Source organism: Artemia sp. Qi Xiang Cuo, chromosome 20 (genome assembly GCF_049724085.1).
Source record: "Artemia sp. Qi Xiang Cuo chromosome 20, ASM4972408v1, whole genome shotgun sequence".
NCBI lineage: Eukaryota > Metazoa > Arthropoda > Branchiopoda > Anostraca > Artemiidae > Artemia > Artemia sp. Qi Xiang Cuo.
The window spans coordinates 9,365,864-9,378,889 of NC_142813.1; the positions used below are offsets into that span (position 1 = coordinate 9,365,864).

A 13,026-nucleotide genomic window follows, 5' to 3' on the forward strand; every position below is an offset into this window, starting at 1 on the left:
ATCGGAATGTGTATGAATCGTTTGTCACTTATATAAAATCCGCAAAATTGCAGCTAGTTAAAAAGATAAAAACGAATAAAACTGAAAAAATAAAAAATATATACATTAACAAATTTTTAAAAAACAACATAAAAAGGGGATAGGGAACAAAAAAAAAGAGTAAAAAGAAAAACGAGCTGTTTCTTTTTTATCATGTAAGAGATAAGATAAAATTTATGTACAAATTAACAAATATTTATAATATCAGTAAAAAAAGGGATAAAAGAATTCTTATACCGCAAGGTAGTACAAAAAATGGGAGATAAGCTGGGGATAGGCTGGGACACAGTTTGTGGAGGACGATTTCTATCAGGTACATGGTATTCAGGGAAAAGGTTTGCAGTACGGGGGTTCAAAAGTGCCAACTTACCAAAATGGAGGCACAAATTATCTCTTCGTTTCTTGAGGGTCTCTAGTTTTGAAATATTTAATAAATGCAAATATGGTATTTTACTCTATTTAGAAATATTTCTTAGAGCTCTCTTTTGGACATTGGTAATTTTTTTTGAAATTGATTTGAGCGGTAAGTGTGCCACACAGGACAAGCACACTCTAATATGGGACGCATAAAAGAAATGGATACTTGTAATAAATGTGATTGCAGGCAACTAAATTTATTTAAAAGTTTAAGGAGGGAAAGCGAGGAGTTTGCTTGTCGTAGGATATTATTTATATGGGCATCCCATTTCAAATTGGAAGAAATTGTAACACCAAGGAGTTTAAGAGATGTGACGGAGGTTTCAGGAGGAATAGGAGCAAGAAAAAGGGAGGGGATTTAAGGAAACTTACTGAGACTATTGCGGATTTAGAAGGGTTAACTGCCATGTCAAGGGAGGAGGCCTCACAGGCAATATCTTGGAGTATGCCCATTGGGTTGCTAAAGATGTTTTTATGACATATCTCTAAAACTGTCAAGTCATCGAAAAATTTCCACCTATTGTCATAAAGGGTTGAAAGGGTGTTAATCATAAGAGAAAAAAGGAGAGGACCTAGAATAGTCCCGTCAGGAATTCCATTAAAATATGGGGAGATGATCTGAGAAACCATTTAGATATTTAAATGCTTGAGATCTATTAGAGATAAAAGATGCAACGAGCTTAACCAGGAAAGTCTCTATGTGGAATTCATTTATATGTTTATCTATGAGGAAAATGTGGTTAATCAAATCGATAGCTTTTTGAAGATCAATAAAAATCAGATTAAGCTAAGTATTAGGTTTTTCAAGTAATTTACCCATGGTATCAACAAGATGGATCAGGTAATGAGAAGTTGACGTGGATTTGAGATTACCAAACTGTCTAACATCAATGAGGGGGAGGACTTTCATCTTAAGCCAGTCTGCGAGAAAATTTTCATACAATTTTGAAAAAAATTGAGGCGAGGGTAATAGGACGAACGCCATCAAAGCCAGGCTTCCCATTTTTCTTTTTGATTGGGGTAATAAAACCTTGTTTCCAATATTGAGGGAACTGTCCAGATTTGGTAATTTCATTAAACAGGGTGTATAGGGGTTATGAGAGGTAATCCCTGAAAGCTTTAATCAGAGGAACAGGAATATCTAAAGGGCAAATGCTTGATCGTTTTAGTTTTTCAATTTTTTTTACAAACTCAAGTGGAGAAATATGTGGGAGTGAAAAAGGATCAGGAATATCTTGAAATGTGTAAAATAGTGGTAGGAGACTCAGGACAATAGAATCCAGAAGCTTATTGAGTTCATTGGCTGTGGTCTTTGGAGGTTCATTTATATTAAAATTTAGTTATTCTTGACTCTTGCCGGTAAGTTTTTTAATTGCAGAGTACCAGTTCTTTGGTTTATCATGGCGCAAGTTTTTAATTTTATTTTTATAGTAGGCTCGGACAACTTTTCTAATTTGACTTTTTAATTCCTTTCTTAATTTATTCAACTTATTTCATAGCACAATCCCCCTAGTATCCAAAAATATTTCAAGAGCCCCCAACCCTTTTTTGTCATGTTAAAAGTATGTAATCCATACATAAATTTTAGGCGTTTGTATTATTAGGATTCGGATGTAAGTACATAATTGTGCAGAACACGTAATTTCAAACCGAATATGTGGCCAAATAATAACTAACAAACAAATATGTTTTTATGTGTTGGTAACACTTGGAACTAGTACCCTTTCTAAGCTTCACGCGACAAATAGGACGGTTGACTGTGGCCATGGTAGTTGAGTGCAAGACAGCAAAGCAAGTGGAAACGGAGGGAAGACCATCATAAGTGGAAACGATTTGGAGATGAAACTAAGGTTTTATATTCAGACTGTGTATTAGGTGCCTTTGAGTTGGAGTAACAGTGATTTGTGAGCATGAAGGACTTGCAGCTGTGTTGTGTTCTGTTATGTTTGAAGACTGCAAATCACTTGTTTTGCGTATTTATGTGGGTTGTTTGTTATAACTAAATGGATAGAATCCTAAAAGCATCACCAGAACCTTCAACGTCTAGTGAAATAAAGAAAAAAACGTTTTATGGTGACAATTATTACAAATTCAGGTATACTGTGATTTAGAATAAACCACTGTGCTTAATTATTTTGACCAGAGAGAGCATGAACCCATCAAAGTGGGTACGCCACCTAAACACAAACATCCTTACAAAAGAAACAATCATGTGGAATTTTTTGAGAAAAATTTAAAGCTTTTGAAGATAAAAAAAAAACTGCTGTAGGACAAAATTCCAACCTAAATGAGAAAGCATTGCTCCCTAGTTATCAAACATCTTTTTGTGTAGGAAACCTCATAATACTCGTACCTCTCTCTGACAATAGGGCCATTCTTTTCCATTAAGATCTTACATCTCAGATCTCACATCTTTCTGCAAAGAATTCCGTTCTTGTAACCCATCTTTGTTCTCTTACTGCTCACTGATGTTAGCAAAAAGTGTGAAGGACGCCATCTTTCTGCCACATAGAACAATGATGAGAGAATTTTGATGATATACTAATCATTGTTCTTAGACCGCTGGTCAGAGCAGAATGATGAAAGATGATTGCAAAAGAAAACTGTAAGATCTTAGTGCTAAGATTTCACTTTTAAGCATTCTTTGTAAAAAGATGTAAGATCTTAGCACAGAGATGAGTAAAAGAACCGCCCTAATACCATTCAAAACATGATAAACAATATGGCAACTGACGTTTGCAATCAAGTCATAGACAAAAAAAATTCTTTTGTATCCATAAATTTGATGAATCAATGGCTATTATGGGTTTGCAGTTTATAGCTTTTGTGCATTTTGAATTCAATGAAATATTAATGGAAGAAATACTAATTTGCAAGGCACTACAAAAAATATTCCTGGTCAGGGCATGCCTGACATGTTCCTTGAAGCTATACAAGACATGAATATCAATTGGGCACACAAATTCATTGCTATTTGTAGTGACAGAGCAAAAGCCATGATGGGTGCAAAGAGTGGATTTATTATTAGACTGAAAGAACAGATGCCAACTGCTTGATGAATGCATTGCTTTCTTCAATGCCAAGATGTTGCAGTCAAAACCTTGCCACAATAAAACAGGCAAGTTCTAAATATGATTACTAGCATTGTGAATTCTATTAAAGGAAAAGCATTGCAGACTCAATTGTTTTGAATCATTTGTGATGATGTGAGGGAACTAGACCTGAATTTCCTTTACCACGCAGAAGTGATAAATAAAGGCAAAGTACTGACCAGAGTTAAAAAGCTTCATGCTGAAATATTAGTGCATTTACAGCAAGCCAAATCATATTACACTGAATTCATTTCTGACCTGCAATTTCTTTTGAAATTGACTCTTTTTCTGACCTTTTTTAAGCATTTAAGTAGTCTTCAATGGTGAGACGGAAATGTTATTACACCAGGCAAACTCCATGGCTTTATACAAAAAAAAACTGACGTGGAATCAGAATCTGTCAATAAAAACGACTTTGAATCATTTTCGTCAACACAGTCTTTCATTAAAGAAGTCAGAAGCAACATAAATATCAACTAATATATGTCTGGTATGAAAACGGTGTCAGATAATTCGAAGAAAGAATTGTGTAATTACCTCTTAGTGCAAGAGATATTAGATAACACTGATACTTGAATTATGTAGGCCCATCTTTGTTTTGACAAGGTTTTTGAAGATGCTAAATTTTAGTTGGAGTGGGCAAACTGTGGTCGGAGGTCATTGCCCCCAGCCTCATAGCAAATTACACCCCTAACTTCAGTCCTCTCACTGCCTGTCATGTGTCATAGAATGCCCCACCTGAGTCAGCAAGTGTTACTTTTTTGGTACCTTTAAAATCATTGAAAGCTTTTTGATTTCTAACAAATATTTTTTTACATTTTCTTTTTTGAAGATGCTAAATTTTAGCTGGAGTGGGCAAACTGTGGTCGGGGGTCACTGCCCCCCTGCCCCATAGCAAGTTACACCCCTGACCAAAGGCATCCTGAGGCTCATTTTATTGGGGGGGGGGGGGGTGATCTTCGTAAATTTTACCGAATTGCTGTCTGATTTATGCCAAATTTTCTGCAGAAATCACGAATTTTGCTAAATTTCGGCCGATTTTGCAAAATTTCTGCCTAAATTTTTGCCTCTGGCGAATATTTCACAGAATGCCAAAGAAGTTGGGGGCGGAGCGTCCCTCCCCACCCCCCTCGGGACGCCCCTGCCCCTGACTTCCGTCCTCTAACTGCCTGTCATGTGTCATAGAATGCCCCACCTGAGTCAGCAAGTGTTAGTTTTTTGGTACCTTTAAAAATCATTGAAAGCTTATTGATTTCTAACAAATATTTTTTTTTTCATTTTCTTTTTTTAATGTACCTCCTTCCCCCTCCCAGGGTTAATGGTTGGGTTAAAAACATTTTTTAGCATTTCATCTTTTCTCTCCCTCTCTTCATTCCAACCCATAGAGCCTAGATGGAGAGATTATATGTTTTTTTCTTTCTTTTTTTAAATTTGCTGGGTCTGAAACTCGAAAGTCCTAGTTAAATTAAGGAATTGACACGGAATTTAAAGTGGGGATGCAGGTTAAATAGGAGAAATTTTTAAATAGATGGCAAGCCATACTAGGAATAAGAACTCTTTGAAAGTACAATTTCAAAACAAAATACTAAGGGTAAACTAATTATAACCTAAAAACAAGACTAAAAAAAATTGTTTAATTAACAGATTACAAGAAATACTTACCACTAATATGTTTCAAATATAAGATTAGGCAAGTCCTTGTAAAAAACAGATTTAAATAGATGGCATTTATTACAGAGACTGGTTTGCATCACTTTCATTAGAATCCGTTAGTGGCGGGAAATCCTGGACATTGGAAATTCTTGATTTGTAAGTGATTTTCTGCCTTTTTGTTTATAGCAAAAGACTAGTTCACTAGTTATTCTTTAGACTCTTATTATTACCTGGCTGGTCAGTTGTAATTTTGTGGGTACGGGTCATTGGTTACCTACAAGTCATTATAGCCAAGGCTGTTCTCTGTTTGGAAAGTTTCTCTTCTAAACAAGTTGAAATAACAACAAAATTGTAATACATTAAGTACATATCAGATTAAGAAATAGTAGGCTTAAGTTATAATATAGGGAAGAAATTACTTCAGCCTGTAGTCTAGGCTAGGCTATCATATTCACCAAAGTTAGATAGGCTATAGGCTTGCAAAGGACAGAAGTGACAGGTCAAAAATTTTGTTCTACTTCATTTAGTAAATATATACCAAATCATATTATTGAGTTAGGAATAAAGTGAATACACCATTCTGTGCCTTTTTTTATGCTGATTACAAATATAATAAGCATTTTAAATTGGAAATGAATTTCAGCCCCCCTATATATGCCAATTCAGGGTTAGGTTAGGTATAGCCTATATAGGGGGGGGGGGCTGAAATTCATTTCCGATAGAAATTCCTTTCCACAATTCCGCTCCATGATATTGAGGATTTTGATTTAAGAGTTTACTAGGAAAATACAGGACACTCACTAAAGTCAGAACAATATAGGGAATGTTAGCATGTCCCTGCATAAAGATGATTTAAAAAAAATCGTGAAGCAAATAACAAGTTATGATCTTTGTCCAATGTTTAAATATAGTATTGGTTAATGGAAAGTATACAGACGTTTTTAGGGAGGATTTTTGCTGGTAGTGGGGTGGGGGTACTTGGGAGGATCTTTCCATGGGGGAAGGGGTACCAGATTTCCCAGCATTATTTAATAAAAACAATCAGAAACTAAATAAAAAGAACTAGTTTTTCAACTGAAAGTAAGGAGCAACATCAAAACTTAAAACAGACAGAAATTATTACATAGGCTATATGATTGGGTTCACCCCCTAGTCAATACCTTGCTCTTTATGATAAAGTTTTTTTTAGTACTTTCATAAGAGCTATTTATTCTAATTAACGGCCTTTGGGATTAAGGGGCATTTTTAAATAATTGGAACAAAATTCTAACTTTAGCATAAAGAGTGAGGTATTGACTAGTGGGTGAACCCCCTAATATACATATTAAAAATATATGAATATAGAAGTGTGTTACTTCTTCTTCTTTAAATGCCAAACCTTCTGGAGTCCACTTTGGTCTCCTTTTGGCTTCATGACAATTTTCAATCTACAGGGGATGATGGGTCAGGAATAAGTCTTGCTACCATCTATGAACTACTTGCAGATATTGTTATGTCTTAGGAAATTAAAAATACTTTTGTATAGATGTCTTTCAGTGTTAGCTGGTAGGTTTGAGAACAGCAACAAGTTCATGTCAGACTAGAGCTTTGCCTCACTGAAAATTCTCCTAATGTTGATTACTTCTTGCTGGATGCATTGACATTCAAAAATCAGGTGGTTCGAAGATTCTGGAAATCTGTTGAAAATTCTGCAATATGGATTGGCTTGTATATGCCAAATAAACACCTCTTTCCTCAGGATCAAATATTTGCTTTTGATTCTATAATAAAGAATGTTATCTGCCTTTGATGGAAATAAGGATGGAATGGGCATTTTTGTTTTTGAAGGAACTTCTTTTGAGTATGTCTCTGAAGGTCTGGGCCTTCAAATTGGGATTAATTGGATTATTCAAGTAGCTACTAGCTAGCTGGTGTGCTACCTCATTAAATTTGATGCCTTGGTGGCTGGGGATATGCTGGAACTTACTTCAATAAGGCTATTTTGGAGACTGATTAATTGATCTCTGATTGTCCTCAGTTCTGTATCCTTATCACTCCAATGAACATTATGAATGAGCTGAAGTGTGCCTTTGGAGTCTGAGAGCAATACTACTCTTTTGGAAGCTGGTGGATTAATATTGATGACTTTTAAAGCCTCTTTTATTACCAATAGCTCTGCAGTGAGGATGGAAGTATTGTCAGGAAGTCTGGTTTTTATATTCAGTGCATAACTTGGGATAACAGATGCAAAGCTACATTTGCTGCCTTTAACTATGCCATCAGTGTAAATTTGGAGAGAATCTGGATACAAAGTGGTCATTTCATGAAAGAGTGTCTGTATTTGGATTGGCAGATAATTTGTCTTTTGCAAGGATATCAACTCTAGTGAAACACTTGGAGGTGACATTTGCCATCCTGGGGGGGAGGGGACAAGAAAATGACAGAAACAGGGTGAGTCAGGTTTCCAAGATGGGACAAGCTTGTTAAATGTTTTCCATGACCTTATAGATGTCAAACTATGGGAGATACCATCTTTGACAAAAGTGAGCTTAAAAATATTATGCTCATGGCTCTGTAGCTTGTATCTTGATGTAATATTTGATGATCAGCATATTCTGTCTTTTTAAAATAGAGGGTGGGCCAGTTATGTGTTTCACTTTGCTAGAGGGGCACTAAGCATGAAGCCCTAGGGCAATTTTGCTAGCAGTATTTTGGATTGTTTCTAATTTGGCAAGATCAGTCTTACTACATTCTCCATATGCAACAATGGCATACTCAATGTTTGAACAAATAAACCTCTTGTAAAAATCAAAGAGTATTTCTTGGGAAATAGCCCACTTCAACCCCACCAGGCATTTAAGAGTAAGTAACCTTTGCATACGTGAATTTTTTATGCAGTTGATTTGATTTTGCCAAGTCAGTCATTGATAATATTCATTGGAGTGATAAGGATACAAGGTAATAGGCTTGAGACTGTCTGTGCAGGATTTTGACTCTTGTTTATAGAAGAGCATTGTCAAGGGCTGAAAACCTTGTTGTGACCAAGATAGGCCCAGGAGGCACAAAGCCCTTGTTTACACTGGAGGTCCCAGGGATTTCTTGCCATCCAGTTCTAAGTTGACTTAAGCACTTCAGTGTATACTTGACAAGATATGTGATCCCCATCCTGCACTGGTATCCAGGATCATTGCTTTTCCTAAGGCCAAAATAATTTCAATGATTTGAAGAACATGAAAATTGGAACTTGGAATGTTACAGTGTTAAAAAATGACAATTGTATTGACCTTTTGACAGACTATTTCAGACAATTTGAACTGGACTTGCTAGGAGTTTCAGAAACTCATATCCCAGGGGCAGGAAGCATGAAATTCGGTGATATAGAATTTGTTTACTCAGGCAGGAAGGATGGGGTACTTAGACAGGGAGTAGGGCTCATGATGAATAAGGAAGCTGCTAAGTCTTGTTTAAGCTGGGAAGTTATTAATAATATAATACTAATTGCTCATTCAGACACCAAATAATTTTGAGTAATCAAACAGTTTGTGGTAACAAACTGTAAGTAAGGAGTGACCCAGCTCAATGGTAACTGCACCTCTAAAAAACGGAATTTTGATACCAATAGATACATCAAAAGAATCAGATTTTAATTCTGATTTCAAATATATAAGTTTAATCTTACCTGTCAAAAGTTATGCGCCTGAGAAAATTTGGCTGATTTTCGAAAAAAGGAGGAAAGACCCTCTAAAAGTTATAGAACCTTAATGAAAATCACACCATCATATTCAGCGTATCAGAGAACCCTGCTGTAGAAGTTTCAAGCTCCTATCTACAAAAATGTGGAATTTTTTATTTTTTGCCAGAAGAAAGATCATGGATGCGTGTTTATTTTTATTTTTTTCAGGGATAATCATATTGACCCAGTGGTCCTAAAATATCGTAGGAGGGCTCATTGGAACGGAAATTAAAAGTTCTAGTGCCCTTTTTAAGTGACAAAAAAATGGGGGAGCAACTAGGCCCCCTCCCATGCTCATTTTTTTCTCAACATCACCCAATTAAAATTTTGAGATAGCCATTTTGTTCAGCATAGTGGAAAATCTAATAAATATGTCTTTTAGGATGACTAAATCCCCCACAGTTCCCTGGGGAAGGGCAAGATATGAACTTTTCCCATTGCTTACATATTGTATTGGTTATTGGGAAGTATACAGACATTTTCAGGAAGGATTTTTTTTCTGGTGGGGGGGGGCTGGAGGAGGGGGTATCTTGGGAGAATCTTTCTGTGGAGGATGTTTCTTTGCGGTAAGGGATATTTCTATGAAGGGGGCTCCAGATTTCCAAGCATTATTTAAAAAACGATCAGAAATTAAATAAAAAAAAACAAGTTTTTTCAACTGAAAGTAAGAAGCAACATTAGAACTTAAAACGAACAGAAATTATTACATATATGAGGGGGTTCTCCCCCAAGCCAATACCTCACTCTTTACGCTACAGTTTTTTTTTTAGTGCATTAAAAAGAGCTATCTATTCTAATTAAATGGCCTTTGTGATTATGGAGTTTGTGAATTAAAAATTTTTTTAGCAAAAGAGCGTGGTATTGACTAAGGGGAGAACCCCCTCATATACGTAATAACATATACATAATAAAAAAAAACAAGCAATACGGCTCAATAGTAATCAAAACTTTTAAAAGCGGAATTTTGATGTCAATAAATGTATCAAAAGAATGGGCTTATAATGCTGATTCTAAATATATAAATTTTATTAAGTAAAGTATTACTCATTAAAGGCTACGAGCCTGAGAAAATTTACCTGATTTAAAGAGGGAGGAAACATCCCCTACAAGTGAAAAAATTTTAATGAAAATCACACTGTCAGATATCAGCATATTAGAAAACCCTATTACATAGGTTTCAAGCTCATCTGTAAAAATCTGCAACGTATTTTTTGCCATAAGAAAAATATACAAATATTGAAGTTTGGTATGTAAGTTAATTTGTAAATTACGTCAGAACCAAATTTAGAGACAGCCATTTAGCAAAAGAAGAGTAAAATCTTTTGCAAATTTTGTTTACTTATTCAATGATGGTGAGCCAAAATAAAAGCTGCATTAACTAAAAAAACAATCAGAAATTAAATAAAAAAAAACGAGTTTTTTAAACTAAAAGTAAGGAATGACATTAAAACTTAAAACAAACAGAAATTATTCCGTATATGAAAGGGGCTGTCTCCTCCTCAATGCATCGCTCTTTATGCTAAAGTTTGACTCTGTCTCACAACTTTATTTTTTAAAACAATAAAAAACTTTAGCATAAAGAGTGAGGCGTTGAGGAGGGGGCAGTCCCTTTCATATACGGAATAGTTTCTGTTCTTTTTATATTTTAATGTCGCTCCTTACTTTCAGTTTAAAAAACTTGTTTTTTTTATTGGTATAAAGGATTAGGTTTGTTTGATCAGATGTTGTTTTAAAATGATTTATGAATGTTGATAATAATAGAAGTAGGGTACAACTCCCAGTGCTCAGACGGTGCCTAATCTCAACAAATACTTCAATTAGAATGAATCCATCATAAATGCTGACACTGTCTTTCTAATTTTGGATATAGTTTAGATAGTTAGGATTGACTGATGGTAAGCAATAGGCTAGTTAGATTAAGGCTACCTGATATTACATTTTGGAGCAAGTTAAGTATTTCTATCCTTGTAATGCTTTATGTTGATTAAATAAAAAAACAAGTTTTTTAAACTGAAAGTAAGGAGCGACATTAAAACTTAAAACGAACAGAAATTATTCCGTATATGAAAGGGGCTGTCCCCTCCTCAACGCCTCGCTCTTTACGCTAAAGTTTTTTATTGTTTAAAAAAAAAAAGTTGTGAGACAGAGTCAAACTTTAGCGTAAAGAGTGAGGCGTTGAGGAGGGGACAGCCCCTTTCATATACCGGAATAATTTCTGTTCGTTTTAAGTTTTAATGTTGCTCCTTACTTTCAGTTTAAAAAACTTGTTTTTTTTATTTAATTTCTGATCGTTTTTTAGTTAATGCAGCTTTTATTTGCATAAAAATTTTACTTTTCTTTTGCTAAATGGATGTCTTTACAAATTAACTTACGTAACTAACTTCTATATTCATATATTTTTCTTCTGGCAAAAAATGCAAAGTTGCAGATTTTTGCAGATATGAGCTTGAAACCTATGTAATAGGGTTTTCTGATACACTGAATTCTGGCGGTGTGATTTTCATTAAAATTCTTTCACTTGTAGGGGATGTTTCCCCCCTCTTTAAAAAATCGAGTAAATTTTCTCAGGCTTGTAGCCTTTGATGAGTAATACTAAACTTAATAAAATTTATATATTTAGGATCAGCATTATAAACACATTCTTTTGATACATTTATTGACATCAAAATTCCGTTTTTAAAAGTTTCAATTACTATTGAGCCGTATCGCTTGTTTTTTTATTACGTATATTTTATTACGTATATGAAGGGGTTCTCCCCTTAGTCAATAACACGCTCTTTAAGTTAAAAGTTAAAAAAGAATATTATTCACAAACCCCTGAAACAAAAAGGCCATTTAATTAGAATATATAGATCTTTTGAAAGAACTAAAAAAAACTGTAGCTTAAAGAGCAAGGTATTGACTTGGGGGAGAACCCCCTCACATACGTTATAATTTCTGTTCGTTTTAAGTTCTAATATTCCTTCTTACATTTCAGTTGAAAAAACTTTTTTTTCAATTTAATTTCTGATCGTCTAATGATCAATTTAATTTCTAATGCTTGGAAATCCGGCGCCCCCTTCATAGAAATGTCTCTTACCCAAAAGAAACATCCTCCACGGAAATATTCTCAAGAGTAACCCCCGCCTCTTGCCCCCCCCCCCACAAAAAATCCTTCCTGAAAATGGTTCTATACTTCCCAATAACCAATAAATAATGCTGGGAAGTCCGACACTCCCTTCCTGGCAATTTCCCTTCCCCCATGAAAACTTCCATCATGAACAGATCCTCCAACATAGCCACCGACCCACCCATCCCTACCCCTACCCAAAAAAAAAACACCTGAAAAAGTCTGTATACTTCCCAATAACCAATACTATATGTTAACATTGGGTAAAGTTCATAAGTTTTAGCCCTCCCTCTGGGAACTTCGGGGGATTAAGTCACCCTAAAAGACATATTTATTATATTTTCGACCATGCTGAACAAAATGGCAATCTCAAAATTTTGATCGGGTGACTTTGGGAAAAAAATAAGCATGGGAGGGGGCCTAGTTGCCCTCCATTTTTTTGGTCACTTAAAAGGAAACTAGAACTTTTAATTTCCGTTCTAATGAGCCCTCCCAAGATATTCTAGTACCACTGAGTCAATAAGATCACCACTGGGGAAAAAAACAAAACAAAAAACAAATAAACACGCATCCATGATCTTTCTTCTGGCAAAAAATGTAAAATTCCACATTTTTGTAGATAAGGGCTTGAAAACTCTACAGTAGGGTTCTCTGATACGCTGAATATGATGGTGTGATTTTCATTAAGGTTCTATAACTTTTAGGGGGTCTTGTCCCCATTTTTTTAAAAATCAGCCAAATTTTCTCAGGCATGTAACTTTTGATGGGTAGCACTAAACTTGATGAAAGTTATATATAGATAGATAGATAGTTTATTTTAGCCCACCAATAAAACAAAAACATGGCGGAGTAAGGGAAAAACAAAAGAAAAAAAAACATTACTTCAAAAATAAACGATTAAATTATATACACTATATACATTCACAGCTCATACATGACGTGCAACGGAAGGAAATCGTAAAGGTGCTCCAGTGCACCTTTTCTAGCATTGGTTTCCTGCGTTA

The 13,026-nt window shown here is 35.1% G+C and overlaps 2 protein-coding genes across 2 annotated transcripts in view; one reads left to right on the plus strand and one right to left on the minus strand.

The window, feature by feature from the left end:
* LOC148939851 (uncharacterized) overlaps positions 1 to 5,279 on the minus strand; it is a 112,963-nt gene extending 107,684 nt beyond the window's left edge. The window contains exon 1 of the mRNA XM_089105761.1: positions 5,211 to 5,279. The gene's annotated coding sequence lies outside the window, so the exon portion shown is untranslated. The remainder of the gene's footprint in view (positions 1 to 5,210) is intronic.
* LOC148939852 (histone H3.3A) overlaps positions 5,275 to 13,026 on the plus strand; it is a 31,175-nt gene continuing 23,423 nt past the window's right edge. The window contains exon 1 of the mRNA XM_089105763.1: positions 5,275 to 5,357. The gene's annotated coding sequence lies outside the window, so the exon portion shown is untranslated. The remainder of the gene's footprint in view (positions 5,358 to 13,026) is intronic.